General features: G+C 35.0%; 1 protein-coding gene and 1 long non-coding RNA gene across 3 annotated transcripts in view; one reads left to right on the top strand and one right to left on the bottom strand.

Moving 5' to 3' along the window:
• The window catches only part of LOC125236137 (homeotic protein ultrabithorax), a 216,207-nt gene that overhangs the window by 30,651 nt on the left and 168,530 nt on the right, over nucleotides 1-17,026 (top strand). The window lies entirely within an intron of this gene.
• The window catches only part of LOC125236158, a 76,618-nt gene continuing 60,335 nt past the window's right edge, over nucleotides 744-17,026 (bottom strand). The window contains exon 4 of the long non-coding RNA XR_007178173.1: nucleotides 744-990. This is a non-coding gene — a long non-coding RNA (uncharacterized LOC125236158). The remainder of the gene's footprint in view (nucleotides 991-17,026) is intronic.

The following is a 17,026-nucleotide window of genomic DNA, read 5'->3' as shown; positions in this document are numbered from 1 at the left end:
CTCGTCTCATCCTCACAATACGAGGACAAATAGGAATACACCAGCGCTCCAGTATTCCGCTTTCACGCCGCATCCCAGTTATGAGTTATGGCGGCTAAGGCTCACTCCTACTGTTATTGTGTCCGACTGTACCGAATGTTTTACCATTGTTTATTGTTATCCCAGTGCTGACTGGTGCGATTGATAAATAATTTATATCGCTTTTGGTGTGTTTATGATAGCATTAAGCTTGCAGCGCAGGCTTATGATAGTTATTTGTAAGCGCGGAGTCTGACATGTGAGATACTCTACTTCGTTCCTAATAACATTGTATGTATCTAGAAAATATTCTTTAAATGTAGGTGCGATGTACAGAATAACATTTTTTCTTAACAATGTTTTCGTAGTGATAACTTACCCGAGTCAAAACAGATTTCATATTACTATTTGTTTTTCTTTATTTACTTATTTACCCAAATATAACTAACAAGAAAACCTCACACATTTAGGAGCTAATATAAGGCCGAAAAGGCTAACCCAGCAATGTTAGTTCAGTGTCTAGACTAAAGGTGATAAACAGAACGAAATGTAGTAGATTTAGTAATATGGAGCAGTTGTACATTTTCCCACCGCAGTGAAAACGGCCCCCGTAATTTATTGTCGTAAGTGTATTTAAAAATAAAATAGACATACGTCTTTCTTACTAAAATAGTATTAACTATTATTGTCTGTGTGAGTATTGGAACAATAAAGCTTGTATTCACTTGTGTTTTATTTCGCAGTAATTTATGTTAAAAAGGTGCTATAAAGCCGTTTAGCGAGGGTAGGTCTATTATTTCGATTCTATTACCGACCGACCTAATTTAATGTGCGTTTTGATAGGTGGCTCTTGGTCCCGATATTTATGTCTTTATAACAGGTTTGCGTGCGTAAGTGCCATATGGAATTCGCGCCGTACGTCACCCGTTTTGTTTGTAGCTAGCCGAATTTTGAAGGTCTTCTGTTTAGAATCTGCAACAAAATATGAAATTCATTGAGGAAATTGTATTATATGTGGTAATAAATTGAATTAGATACCATAATACACGAAAGAAAAAACGACAAGGCCCACTGGTGGCCGAGCCGGGAATCGAACCCGGGTCTTCAGCTGACGCGACTAACGTTATTACCACTAGACCAGAGCTTGTCGTTTTTTTTTCGTGTATGATAAATCTGTTTCAATTTTGTCCCGTTTTAATTTAATAATATAAATCTGTTTCATTTATAATTTATATATAGTAGTGTGACTACTGGAAAAAGAACAAATCACAAATTCAATATTAATTTCAATAAAACTCCCAACTTTGATTTGTTCATGGCACTTCGCCATCGATTTGATTTGTTCCCTAGTTGTATTATCTGTGCTGTACCTAAAATATATTAAATTCTCTAAAAATAATAACACCTATTAAATAAATAAGAATATTTATATTTCTACTTGAACTGTAAATTCAGGTATTCATATATACATTTTATTGTTAAAAATTACTTTAAGGAATCAAATTTTAAGAAGTTGCTTTGTAAAAATCGATATGAAGACGATGTCACTTAAGCATTTTTATGACGTGATAATTTGACTTTTACAACATTTTAGTGATCTCGTACATGAAAGGTTATTCTGTCATATTAAATTATTTTATTTTATTATGCAATGATTTGGATTAAGGTCCAAACTAAAATTATTTATTTGAAAGCTTTTTCAGACTTTGATCTCAATAGTCACATAGTCTTTCTTGTACTTGATTTGATTGTGTAAAGTATTTCAAATTGTCATTTCTTTTTTGCAATTTGACTTGTAACTATTAAAAAAATCGACTTTTGATATAATTATGCTCTCATCTATTTACTCTCATAAGTCTCATATCCTTTAATTTTTTTTAATTAAGTTTTTGGCTAAATATCACGTCTCACCTATATGCATTTTGACACTATCGACAGTATAGCGTGTATCACGCCAGTATCCCCGGCCAGGCTGGGCGCAGCACAATTTGCAACACCGCCGCATGATAAAGGGTTATTCTTATATGAATTATTATATTATTATCCTTAAGTGCTATCGTTTTCTGGTAATAGGTCTAGGGCTTGCTGAGATTGGGGTTTTAGTGCTTTTGCTTTAGTTAGTAAAACCGTCTAGTCAGTATGATAACTGTCATACTGACTAGACCGTTTTACTAACATAAATAATTAAATATTTGTTTCAGAGTTATTGATATTTTAATGTAGAGTCAAGGTATTAAACATAGATGCGAAGAATTTGTCAAAAAATGTGTACACGACTTTATTGATTCCCTATACGTTAATGTTGTTGATTCATATTTTGTCACTTTGTCCGCATCTATAGATGATTGATGAGATTTAATATTATCTTGACTGTACAGTGAGCTGCAAAAGTGCATGGCGAATTTATCAATGAATTCATAAATAGTAGTGACCCTGAACCGCGGTCCCAGGTTCGAATCCCGGTATGGGCATTTATTTGTGTGGTGAGCACAGATATTTGTTCCTACTATATAAGTATGTATTTATCTATTTAAGTATGTATATCGTCGCTTAGCACCCATAGTACAAGCTTTGCTTAGTTTGGGGCTAAGTTGATCTGTGTAAGGTGTCCCCCAATATTTATTTATTTATTATTTATTTATTACTTATAATTTCTCCATACAATTTTGTAGCTCGCTGTACATTTACTCTTCAAGTTTTATTGAGCTTGTTATGAGCCTAGTCGAAATTATTGAAGATTGTTCCATAATATTCTTTTAAACTCAAAAAGGCTTGAATTCTGTACAAATTAACCTGGGCTACCAGTCGTATCAAATTAGAGCACAATATCTTAATTAAAATCTAAGACAATTAGGTAACTGTCCTATTAAACACATAATTATCAAAGCCTACGAATATATTCAGATTTATTGCTCAAATCGTTTCAAAATGTTCAAACTTTAATTTTAACCAAGCAACAGACAAACACATCGATCGAATAATCGTCGGCATTTCCCGTAGACCTAATGTTGATTTACCGACACCCTAATTGTTACCTTCAGTTACATGCCTTTAAAAACCAGTATAGCCTTTACAACTACGAAATGGCGTAAGTCTCAATAGCTTTGCAACGATATCTGCCTTTTCATAGTACGGATGATTTTTTACGGTTTTATAAATTGTAAGTAGACTCACGTGTTGATTATTAAATAAATTGTAGGTACTTGTAACAATTTTAAAAACACATTTATAATTATTGGATAGTCATCCTCTCATCACAGGTGAGTATAAGACGTAATAGTATACCTGGTGACTAAATAATTTGCTATAATTTTACAATCTAGAAATAAAATTTGTAGGAGGCGTATTCTGAATGTGAGCTTGGATGGTTGTGGATATGACCATGAAAGATTAAATTAGGTATATGAAACCTCCATATCAAATTCACAACCTGTTATTAGAAACAGAATATACCTCATGATGTAGCTATTCATTTCAACAGGCGATATCCGGTAAGGTATATACGTATCATAAGCGAATAAAAGGGTTATTTGTACGAAAGTGTTTCAGCATGTACAGTGAGTAGCAAAATTCATGGAGAATTTATGAAAGAATTCATGGATCAATTCGCTATGCACTTTTGTAGCTCACTATACAATTAGAGTGATAAATGATAATCAATGAGATACTTTTCTGAGTAGAAATATAGTCTGTTAAACTGTGTCAGTAAAAGCGGCGGTCGGATTTATCAGCCCTTATAGAAATTTCATTTTCACCTTTTTCTGCTGACAAACTTGTTTGACAGACCCTGTATCCCACCAGTTTGAGTTCCAAATTATCTGCAGCAGATCTATTGTCGCACCACTACAACCATGTCAAAAGACAAGCAGTAAGAGATTTCTTACAATCTGATTTATAACGTCACTATGACATAGTTCTACAGTGGCCTAAGATTTCAATTGGTAGACTGTATATACTTGTCTCTTTTATTCAGTGGTAGATTTTTTCACTCCTATCGCTGACTGTACCTAGGCTATTATTAAAGATGACTGTACAGTGTATTGTTAACGTAACCGCTCTCTGCGAAGACCGCAGCGACCTTGCCACGTCCATAAATTCAACGGTTGTGACATGCAAATCTCTACCAACTGCATTTTGATTTATACTGTTACCAACGAATACGGAGCGGGCGAATTACTACGACCTTCGTTCGCGAAGAACTTTTATTCGACCATTACACGACCCTAGGATAAGCATAACTCAAGATACTTGAAGATCTGAAGGAACGAGAGGTCACACTAGATATAATTTATAGAGTGCAATATAAAAGTCTTGATAGTTGAACACTTGAACAGCCTGTGTCAGTTGCCTGGATCACTTATTGCTGAGTTATAGGTTTTATTTGGCTTATATTGGCGTCGTTGCCATGTGTTGTATATCAGCATCGAGGTAAATTTAATTATTTGTTCCGTAATAGCGACTGTAGGAAATCATTATTACTAACAAAATAAAACAATATCATTAAGTTCTATCTAATATCGATTCTCGGATTTGATCCTGTTTTAGCTTCAGACGTAGGTACGCCTCAATGACATGCTCAATCTGCTAAATCTGCTTATTTGTGATAGGTATGGTATGCTGGTAATTTATTATAAATGATTTGCCCTTCAAAATCTAATTTTAATTTCTAACGTTCACACAGTGAACTTGAAATGTCAGTGTTGCCAGTTTCCTCGTTAATCCGTTGCGCGCGCAGCGGGCGAGCATGCGCAGGCGCCGCGGTACAACGTTCCCATTGGCCCTCCAGCGACAGGGTTGCCAATCTACAAATAACGAGCAAGCTGCTATTATCATTTCATTCAGGACTCGCAATAATTACCAACTGATGTTTTAAGAACGCGGCACATAGCTATTACGTCGTTGGAAAAAATCCGGATGCTTAAATAATGTTGGTTAACTTTAAAATTACGATCTGTAAGTAAATTGAATTTAATTGTTTGATTGACATATGGCGAGCGCGTTAATTACCTGGTATTTAGCGGATCGTAGTTTATAAGGGCTGGCTCTGGGTGTATGGGCCGAAGGTTATTGACAAGGTTATTAGTTTATTGATAGATGAGCTAATTTGCCTTCATAAATTGAAGAATATAGGTGAGCGCTAGACGCGGCGCATTCATCAATACGGCGACCGCAAGGCGAGTAGTTTATTCGCATTAAATCATACCAGCAATAAATCTCGCGAACCCGTACTGCAGCTTATCAAAACAATACGCAGACACACTTCTAGCCTCGCGCACCAAAAATGTCGTCTTCACAATGCACCTCGACTAAAAATTCCACCTATCCCATAAAGCACAAAGTCGTAAATCCGGCGACATTGATTATGCAGTTATTCACTTTCTGCTCGTCACAAGATCATTTCAAAATTAAACCACAAGAGTATGATAAATTTTCATAAATCAGACGTTATTTATTGGAGTATAGACTTTAAGGTGTTCCCAATTGGTTTATTTCGGGTCCAAACTCTTGCCATGTTACGACTATTCTTAGATTCGACATCTAAGGAATAATCGGACCATCTCTCTTATGATATTTTGCAACACGGTGGATGTAAAAATAAAAGTTAAACGTTGTTATTATAGATGTTGGGAGATAATGTTTCATGGAATGATCAGACGGTAAAATAAAAGGGGAAATTTTGGCCACAGGGGTTGATCAGCCTTCGATTTTGAAATCGTTCCTATCATTTCAATCGAGGTTATTTTCACGTTCGCGGCTACGATTTAAGACTATATTTTTAATTTGACTGTCGTCTGAAGTGTTAAAGTCTACACATCGGCTCTTGAAACGTTGATAAGTCTGAAGGTATCATTATACCCATCTGTTCTTACGCGGTTGATCCCTATCTGAAAGGCTTTTAACTTTGTTGAATACAAAATTACTAGTGCTTAGTAATACTAGCCTGTAAGCTCATGTATAATCATATTTATGTCCATCATTGATATTTTGCTAACGTGTTTAGATAACGTTTACCACAGCTTGGTCGTACCCATGATATAAATAGATATATATATATAAATATATAGTTGTTTCTACATCGCCCACTTTTACATCTGCCCAAGGAAAAAAAAAAATATTTTGTAAGTTTCATTCATACTAACACCTTGCTTAATAAATATTTATAAATTGGGACTTACCTAATGGATAAAGTAGATAACTTTGTCAACTCAAAATGCTTAATGTTTCTAAAGACCCTTTGATGGTTCTCTCTAAAATCAGTTAAGAACTAGCCTTCGCTAAATATTCCTAAGGCCTGGCGCACTGGTATTTACAGTTGCTGATAACCGATAGCCGGCGTGGTGTTTTCACACAATTAATTTTCAATAAACATCGATACAAAATGAGTTACAACGCGCCGACGCCCCGCGAGGCGAGGCATCGCGCTCCATCGGACCCACCGCGGCCGCTGTGTTGCCAGATCAGAATTTTTTGGAAGAATTTAGGTACTTTTGAGAAGCTTTTGAACTTGGATTGTTGCGGATATGAGCATGAAAAATTAAATAAGGTAGTATTCCTTCACCCTAAAACAAATGAAACATCGATATCAAATTAATATCCTGTTATTAGAAACAGACCAAAATTGTATAATCGAAATCTTTAACGAAACCGTAGGAAAGTACGATTTCACGCAACTTTTGGAAAAGGGGTTAAAGCTTAAAACTCGTAAAAATAAATAGCGCAGAAAATCCTGAGGTATGTTAACTATATTTATTCATATAACAGTAGTACATAATAATAAAAACAATAAAATAGGTCCTTAAATAAAACTACAAACTAAAACTAAAATCTGAAAAAAAAAATGAAAAATCTGCAGAAAAAATGTTGTATAAGCATAAAACTAATGTATTTTTTTCCGGCAAGCAATGAACCGATTGTTACCATATTTATGTAAGAAGTTAACTATGGATTGTGTTTCTTTGTGTCGCATGCGTAATATCCAATTACTTACTGCAGTTTTAGAGCAGTTAAAATCTCCCGTTTATAATAGATTTATGTTATTAATTTTTCTTGGAAAAAATAAAACGTTTATTTATGGGGACAGTCGTTCCAGTGCTCTGGCAACACTCAACCGACCGCGGCCGCTTCACTTGACATGTCCAACATGGGTAAAAAAGGAGTTTGAACTTTAAGTCCGTTGCTTTAAACACCTGTCAGCGTAGCGTGTTGGATAGACTTGGAAATAATTTCAGTATTTAATTAGTGTGCTTCAAATTACTGTTTTGATATACATACATTAACTTTACTCTTTTGTATGAGGATAGAAAAATACTGGCACCACCTTTAGGAACTGTAATGACGTTATTTATAAACGCAATTTAAGTTCTTACGCCTTAAGAGGCCTTAAGAATTATTTCTGAGAACTAAAATTGAAATTTCTGAACAATATTTTTCTGCATTATTTAATTGCATTTTAGGGAAAACCCGAAAATTCAAAAGCCTGTATAGTCCATTTCAAATACGAAGGCCCGATGGCACTCGAAACTTAACAATAGGGCTCATAATGTTTGCCTTTTGTTGTCTAATTAGGCCCACTTCAAATTGGCACGCGTCGGTGCAATCTTTTTGTCGGTGCAATCAGGTATCTTTTGTTATCACTAATCCTATTGTTAACGCTAATTGACCGTCTTAAGTGCCATCGGGCCTTCGTATTTGAAATGGACTATACACGCTAAAACAAAAGGCAACCGTACCTACTTCAAAATTGCCATTAAAACGAAGAAGGTACAATAAGATATTATTTTTCGAAGGCCGCATGAATATGTGACGCGCTCTTCTCTTATATTTCAACAAATATAATCGTGTCAGATATTTATGCAGCCTTTATTGTGCAACATATTATTGCAGCAGACTGTACGACCTTGTTAGGTGCCGCCTACTCCATATTGTATTTTTTTAATACAGATTTTCAGATAAGTCTGTTTATGCAATGATATGATTCCGATTCATAACTCGTGTTAATCTAGGCTGTATGCGTCATGCGGGTAAAAGCCTCGGCTACACGATAACTATCTACATAATTGTGCAAAATATCGTCTGTCCGCCTGTCTGTTCGCGTGTAGATACGAGAGATAGCTGACGTCGGAGGGAACCTCATTGTTCCGAAGGTTGCTGTTATTAGGGAAATAATAACGAGGTAAGGTTGATTTTGATTGACTCTGTTTCGGATAAGTTAAAAAGTTGCAAGGTTAATGGCAATTTGTAATCCGATTTAAGGTAATTTTTGAGTAAAATTGATTTAAGATTGTGAAAGTTTTTAATTTTTTGAACTTCCTAATAGCTTTTGCCCGTGACTTCCTCTGCACCGGATGATAATGAGAATGATTGATATATTGATTTACGCGATTAAGTCCTGTTTTGTTCTAAAATTAGGAATGATTGATATTGAAATAATCATGTATTTATTTCTTCGGGTCTCAAATATCTAGATACCAAATTTCATCTATCTAAATGCTTCTCTGGGAACATTTGGAACTATAAATGTTACAATTTTAACTCTATAAACCACTATATCATGGATCTGATCTAATAATGGAAAAAGAAGGCGAATAATAGCCATAAAAACAATCTCATTCAAGCTACTTGTTTGCTCTAAGAATATAATTGTTTTAGTGAGTATTAATTGCCTATGGAAATAAAAATAAAAGTAGTTACAGCATCTTGCGGAAAGGGACTTTAAAAAAAATGTTTGGCTTAAAATTTATGCCAAATTCTGGTTCATAAAATATTTAAAAACTGCTGCACCTACTAATACAATGATATGTTCAGACATTTTCCATTTCACTCTCACCCATTCGTCTCACTCCAAAGTTCTGTTACCTGCGCAAACGCCGAACTGCATTTCAAAGATGGCGGTCCGGCGGATAATTGAACTCATTATGTTATTTATAACCTTCGCATATGGTTCGGCCTGTCAAATTGCTATCATTTACTAGCAATTTGTTTAAAGGTCACAGACACCACAATTGGAGAATGCTACTAGGTTTTAAAAACAATAATTAAATTCAATAATGAATTAATTTAACGGTATTATTCTAATATAATGTTACTTTACATAAAGTCAAAAGTGGCATTAAAGGTAACTACTTGAAAGTTATTTAATGTAATTTGCATCGTGTGTTTAGAATTATACAACGACATATATTACACTTAAACATCTTTAGTGCAGTTTTATTACTCACCTAACAACAATAACAACAAAAAAAATTTTGAATTTAATAAGTATAAAATATGCAATATTTTATTTACTCTGGAGAGCATAAATTAAGTTAAAAACCATTTAACGCTCCGAAAATGAACAATTTGTCAAACAGCAAAATAATAAAAAAACAAATGAGGGTTGTTTGGCAGTTCGTAAATTGTTGCATTTATTTACAGTTTACATAATTAAATGCAAAACAATCTGAGGTATGCTGACGAGAGATAACAATACCTTAGTATGTATAGCTGGAAACCTGTTTGGGTGAGTAGCGTTCGCAGGATCATGGTATTGATGCTGATCAATAGTTATCTGAGTATCGTTTTTTTCTTGAGTCGCCTAAAATATATTTAAAGAAAGTTTCTGTTTCATTATTGGATTAATAATAATCTCAGCTACAGTATTCGCAAGATAAAATAATTAAATAAAACGACAATGGGAAGTTACATAATAGCAAGGGCTGATGAACTGATGATTGAGCTACTTAGATACTAATCGAAGAACATTTTTTTGTAGTAGTCAAGGTTACTAATGAAACTTTAAATATGTAATTATTCGGTAACGTAATACTTAAAATTTTCGTTAAAAAGGTATGTATTTTTTACCACTAAAAATATGAAAAACAAATTGTAGGTATCCTTATAAAAGTAGTTTTATTAACTTGTGTTTAGATTTATTAAAATGTTCCTTGATAATTTCGTACACATTAAAATATGTATGTACAAATATCTGTTTTACATAAGTGCCTATTCTAGATATGCTTTATGGTGTATGTGTAATCTTAGTTACATACATTATGCAACTAGGGAACAAATCAAATTATTTGATTTAATATTTTTTCATTTTTCAAGTAGAGTCACACTAGTCACACTACTATATATACATTGTAAATTGAATCTAGTACTATGTATTATATATTCTGTGATCTAGTGGTGAAGACGTTAGCCGAGTAAGCTGAACACCCGGGTTCGATTCCCGGCTCGGTCACCAGTGGGCCTTGTCGTTTTTTCTTTCGTGTATGATATCTATTTCAATTTAAATACATTTTTTTTTAAATGTAAATATATTCCATGAAGAGTACGTATGCACTTAGACATTAGGTCACCTATCTGCCGACGCTACTCCCAGCGAACTCCAGCCAAGATGATGTTATTTAAGATGAGATCAATTTTATTGAGATTTATTTCGTGAATATGCCCGACGGTTTAGTTCTTTGTCTATAAATTATCGGCTTTGAAATTTCGGTTGTTGATTAATGATTACATCTAGCTGATTAATGTGTATTTTTAATATGTCTTGTCAACGTTTTTTGAGAAATAGCAAAATTAACGCTGTGGTTAAAATTATAGGATTGAAAATTAGAGAACAAAATAATTTACACATATGATTTTAGATATAGGTACTCAACGTTTAGTATGAAATATAAATTATAATATTTTTTTAATTATATCTATGAATGTTTAGCAGAACATGGAAAACTTTATTAGGTACTCATTTATCTTTATGCTTTAAAGTCCATTTGGGGACTATTACAAAAAAAAAAAAAAACGAATACTAATTTTGTATGTATAATCTGTTGGTCACCACAATTTCTGTAGCTTCCACATAAAAAACTCAACTTTAACTCTCACTGCATCATTTATTTCATATCAAAAGTAAAAAATACATTTTAATCCGCCTACATATTTTTCTCCATTTTCTTTCTTCTCTTGTTTTTCAACAATAAACAAGTTATAGACTTTTTACTTTAAAGTTTCACATACAAAAAGTTTTAATACAAATTAAACTTGTGTTCTGTTCTGAACATAATCAAAAATAATAACATTATGAGCCAGAATTTTAGTATGCAGGTCGTGCATATAATTTAATTGTATTAATTTAACCATCTTGTTTATTGTAAGTCCAAAAACTGCAATAAATAAATACCTAGTACTACTTAACTTATAACCTCAACTTCCTTCCTTACTATCTGGAAAAGACGCAGCTAAGCAGCTAACTATTTAGTTAAATTTTTTCAGTTGTTTTCACACATATCCTAATATTCCGATTGATTGGGTTCGCAAGTTCAAGATAATTGAATCAGGCTCCAATGTCTAGTTGCAAAACTTGCAAAATTTCTGTCAAACTATGAGCTGCTGGATGCCTATACAAGGGATTACTCGCTTGCGCTTCAATCCCAAAATGCTTTGAGTCTCTATCACTCTTCCGTATTTTCGCAACAATGACAGCTGCGTATCGCATTCATGATGCGATTGTGATGTTCGCGAGGCTAGGCTAGACACCCCGGTCCGCTCGAGTGCACGACTCGTCAAGTGTTCGGACACCCTCGAGCCTTCAGCGTTTAGCAGTCCAAGCAAATCGTGTATCGTGACTCCATGAGCCATAATCAGTGTGAGAAGAACACATGCGTCTAATGAGACCACCGTGTGTGCCCCGGGCCTAACGCGTAAAATAGCCAGTGGAATAGCCCAGTTTGGGTACAGGCTATTGCAAAATGCAAAACGCAAAAAGAGGCAGCGACATTCTTAGTCTACGCATGGACTTGAATGCTTGAGCAGTACAAAAGTCGTAATATTATTAGTTATTTAAAATCTTTAATGTATATAACTACTAGGTAAGGTTGACTGTCGACTCGACCTAGCGTGATAAAACTTTAAATCTTAACAATCTTAAAATTTTTAGGTACCTCACCACACCGTTATTACTTATCTTGTTTCGATCCGATCATCTGACTAAGTATTGTATTTCAATTTTGTAGCTAAAATATCTAAGTAAGTATACGAATACAAGTATTCGTTAAATGTATTCCAATGCAATCCAGGTTAAATTTGATACCCGGAAGTTAAATTCCAAAATAAAGAAATTATGACCATAATTTCAAATCATGTTTTGACCCGCGGACACTGGCACTAATTACGTTCTGCCGGTTCTACACAAAAAACTAATTTCGTTGTCTTACCTGCAAAAAGTAAATAATAACAACGAGAAAATTCAGCTCCGCATGGCCTTCCGACACGCTTCCTTCCAAACTTCACCGCGATCCCGCCTAAGCGAGATGCATGCACTATCCCTTTCCCCCCGTCTTTAAACGCTTAAAAAGCTCCATAGATGGCAGTAAAATCGTCGCAACGGCTTCAAGTGGCCACTAGTGTCGCCATCTAGCGTCGAGTAACCGAACTTTTATGGCACGTTTATTGAAGAGGGCTCTTCGGCAGCTCGTAAACGATTTTATGGGCTCTAACGAACTCTACTCTCGTGCTTGATATTACCCGACCGAGTACGGTTGGGAATGCAACATTGAGATGCCCCTGTCGAGTAGCGTTCTATTAAATTCGCCCGGTATTCACGGGCTTTTTATGTGCGATTCAAGGTGCGATTCGATGGCGTGCTCGAGCGTTTATTTGGCTTTATTGTTGGGGTTTGTTTATGCGATTGCTGTTTAACCAAGTACGGTGGTTCGTACATGCTTTTGTTATGATTATTATGTTGTTGCGGATAATGAACTGAATACCGTGGGAACTCTCCGATTTTCCGACTGTTCTCTACTTTCTTGGACTAATTGGATGTCCGGTGACATTTTCTAATGAGAGAGTCTGAGATAGTACCTACATAGATATCTTCGAATAGGTTTCCGTTTAGATACTAATTTACTTTAAATAAGTACGTATTTCTAAGTCGAAATTAGGTATAAATCTCAATACCCATTTATCGTTGATTAATGTTCGAGTTTTCCCCAAAACGCAGCCGTGAAAAAGGCAAATCATAAATAAGATCCGATTCAAATTTGTAGAAGATGCTATCTGTATGATTTGTTGGCTCGCACCCGAGAGCTAGTGATGCGCTAATCGCCGTCACGTATCGATAAAGCCAAATAATGGTTTAACTTACAAACTGAGAAAATAAATTATTAATTTATCACTGAGAAATACAATATGTAGGAACTGAGTACAACATTATAATTGCCTATCAAAATTTAGTAAGTAGGTATTGCTAACTTTTTTTTGGACCAAGCCTTTCTGAATTTTGCAGTAACAACATTTGACCAGGATCAAATGACTCAAGGGAGTTGTGATAAATTTATACAGAATATTTTTGTCTTAATTCTTGTTAAGGATTTGCATGTCTGGCCTGCACGTAGTTGTCTCGCGATCGCGTCAGCGTCTTCGGATCTGCGGGTGAAATATCACCTCGGGCTCTTTCATTCGTTTTTTCTTGTCGCGTTAGCGTGGTACAGACACGGCCTGTGTCAGATATATTGAACCGGATCGAAGGCCAAATAATATCTGATATGTAGCATATTCGTCGTGTACGTGATTTTAAAATATGTCTCTTTATAGACATAAGTTATGGACTTATAGACGATAGGCATTATGTTATAATATTTGGAGTTTAGACGTAGGTACTAACTTTTTTTGTATACCTGTAGCATTTACCTACATGGTAAGTAGCGGAATTAATCACATCACTAATACCTATTTGTTGCCCGCTGGCTTTATTATTGTATTGCATTGTGTACTGGGATTGTAAATAAGTTTAATTTAAATAGGTAGGTAGGTGTTTCTGTTATTCAAAACTTTTCAAATGACAAAACATACTAATAAAAGTACCTAAATAAAATTCATTCATTTTGGTAACATGCATATTTATAAGTACATACTTACATAGGTGTTTGTAAGTAGATATGGTTGATTTATATGGCTTGTCAATAAAATGGTAATCCGCGCACCTGTTTTGTTTTCCAATAAAAAGGGACCGTCACGCATATAAATTAGGCAAACATATTTATACCTACACAAATAGACCCGGAAACTGCCTAAAATGGCCCGCTGGCACGACACCGAGCGACGTATCGATGTCCGAAACATGGACGATAAATTATCGACAATTAATTTAAATTCGATACTCACCCACATATACCTACTAGCGATAGCGATGATTTACTCGCGATTTTTATAACCGTTCAAATTTTGCAATGAATGGCTCAATAAAAACGATGCACCTTTTTCGTGGGATTACCTAAAGTACTCCTCGTTCTGTGGAATTCATATGTTTGATACTGACTAGGTACCACCCTGAAGGCAACAAATCTCGGACACTCCGCCCGACAAACATTTTTTTGTGGACCACATACCCCAAACAACATGTTATCTGTCCTAATGTGATTTAACGGGTAATTTTCAAAATAGATTACTTTTAAACAGAGCCAAATTTATACCCGGGCACAATGTAAATAGGTAGGCAACAGAATGAGTAACTACATTTATTTTCATTTAGGTATACCTTTTATATCGCGGCTCCACGTGGAGATTACGTGTTTAACAAAGGGAGTGTAATAAATCTGTGGGTCCTGTCTTAGTAGGCTTTTGTGGGTATTTTTGATATATGCTTTTAAAAGCTTTTTTCTGTATTTAGATGAGAGTTCATTGTGTAATTCATTAGAGCTGGGGTAGGTCGCGTGGAGAAGTGCCGCTTGATATCGAGAGATAACGCCGATATTTATAGCCGTCCAATGAGGTGTCCGACAAGGGCGCGATACTTTTAACGGCCATCGAATTAGTAGATACAAATAAGAATACAAGCCCATTACGCTTGTTTAAATACTTACGTATGTACGGCCTCGAACTGTTTTGAACTAACCCAGCAGGTTTCTGATTAGCCACATAATTTCCATCTAGATATTTTTTACGCACAATCCGAGTTGAAGTGATTCACGATTTAATCACCCCCGTCTAGTCGATAGATAAACGAAATGCGCATAATATTTATTGGCGTTTGAATTAATTGGCGGTCTAATCACGTGCTAACCACTATTCATTTACACACGACTTGAGAGCACCTCCGAGGTGGCTTTTAGTTCCAGTTGAATTCTGAGCTTATCTCAAGTGGAACTTACCTATCGCAGGAGAACACATGCAACGTTTTCTTTAGGAAATTAAATGGACGTTTTTATTCACTTTGAACAGGAAGCTATGTTTAGGGAATAGATTTAGAATTAGGGAGATAGATTTTATATAACATTAAGTTGGTAATAGAAAAGTAACCAATTCTTTATTTTCATAAATTTAAGACGCTACGATACCCCTCATTTCTCCATACAAACGCTCTCGCCTGTTTCCTCTCTGGTTTTTGAAGCTAGATCAATGGTTTTTTCAACACAGACTTTTATTATCAATATCTGTGTCGGACCGTTTTGCTTTTTTTGATATTTTTGTTTTAAAAGGAATTAGAGCCTCTCAAAGTTGGCCAAAACGGCTTAATTGAATTTGCCAGAAAGAAAGGCGTGGTATTCAAAACTGAGATCAATTATCCAAAAAAACGAAACGGTCCGACACAGATAATTTCCTTGTCATTCTGATTTCCAAATTTCGTAACGATTGGTTAAGTTTTGGAGGAGGAAACAGTCGAGAGCGGAACCTCGATTTTTGCAGTTTTTACGCGGGATTTCGCGCCTGAGCTGCAGTTGTCCCTATCGCACCAAATTTAGGGGCGGGGCTAAGTTTTTATATACGTACACTGAAATAAAGTGATGGGAAATACTCGACATCTAATGTCGATAATCTAGTGATGTGAAAAGTTATCGATATACTACGTCGAAATATCGACATACCGTGTTTGACGAACTTTTTGTTAGAAATACGTACTATTATATGTTCATATTTAAAATTGGTGGTCCAAAAAAGACCAGTCTGCTCCGAGACCACGGGGACAATGCCGTCCTTGAAACGTCGGAGGTTAGTGTTTAAAACATAGTAAATACGCGATTAAGTCCCGTTTGCAATTTTAAATATGTGTAAAAATCGTGAAAGTTTGAATCTGTATTATATATTCTGTGGAAATACTAAGTCCATATTTTTATAAGTATAGGTACGTAACAATTGCATACAGGTATAGGTTTATTTTATACATGCATAACTTTTCTCGTCATTGGTTTACTAGTAACAATTATAAAGTTATGCTGTATTTTACGATAGATTCCACGAATATTAGGCAACTATTTGGTATTCGGTCTTTTCAGCCATTTTGCCGAAAATTTGGTATTCGGTCATCATTGTTTATTTATTACTATTCTGCCGAACACCAATTAGGTAAGTAGTTATATTAGTCATATTATATGTACTTATTTACACACAATAAAAACAGACATAATATTAATAATTTAAGTCATGTTTTAAAATATTTAAAAAAACGATGGGCCTTATTTAGTAATACATAGTTTGTTCAGGTTGGTACCAGTACCTGCCCTTAATAAGGCCCAGTGCTTATATTTCTTCTAAGTTTTATCAATCATGCCGTTTTGTATATTTTCTTCGCAGACATAGAATCAAAAAATGCCCTAAATAGTTACTTCTCTAAATAAGGCCCATCGCTCGCTTCTTAAGTTTTATAACTTTGTGTAAACATTGTGTTCATGAATTCAATCATCAATTTTTGTGATAAGTATTTATACTACGGTCTGTCGTCTAAAACACATTTATTCAGGACTATGCATTTAGGATATGGCACTCTAAATTAGAGGGGTTCAAGTCTTAACAAGCAGTGCGTCAAGGTCAATGTGGTCAAGATAGGCAGACTTTATTTCATATTAAGTTTAAAGGGACAAAATTAGGTACTTAATTAAAGTAGTGTGGGGTAGCCTGCTGTCCTACGGGGCAATAAATATTATAATGTATTGTGTTTATGTGTATTGTGTATCATAAGTACTGGGCGTTTGCGGGGTCGCCTTCCACTCTGAGGCCACCACTCAAATACTGGCGCTGTTGATAGCTCATCTTT

This window comes from Leguminivora glycinivorella, chromosome 2 (genome assembly GCF_023078275.1).
Source record: "Leguminivora glycinivorella isolate SPB_JAAS2020 chromosome 2, LegGlyc_1.1, whole genome shotgun sequence".
NCBI classification, from domain to species: domain Eukaryota; kingdom Metazoa; phylum Arthropoda; class Insecta; order Lepidoptera; family Tortricidae; genus Leguminivora; species Leguminivora glycinivorella.
This window is presented reverse-complemented; position numbering and strand designations above follow the sequence as displayed.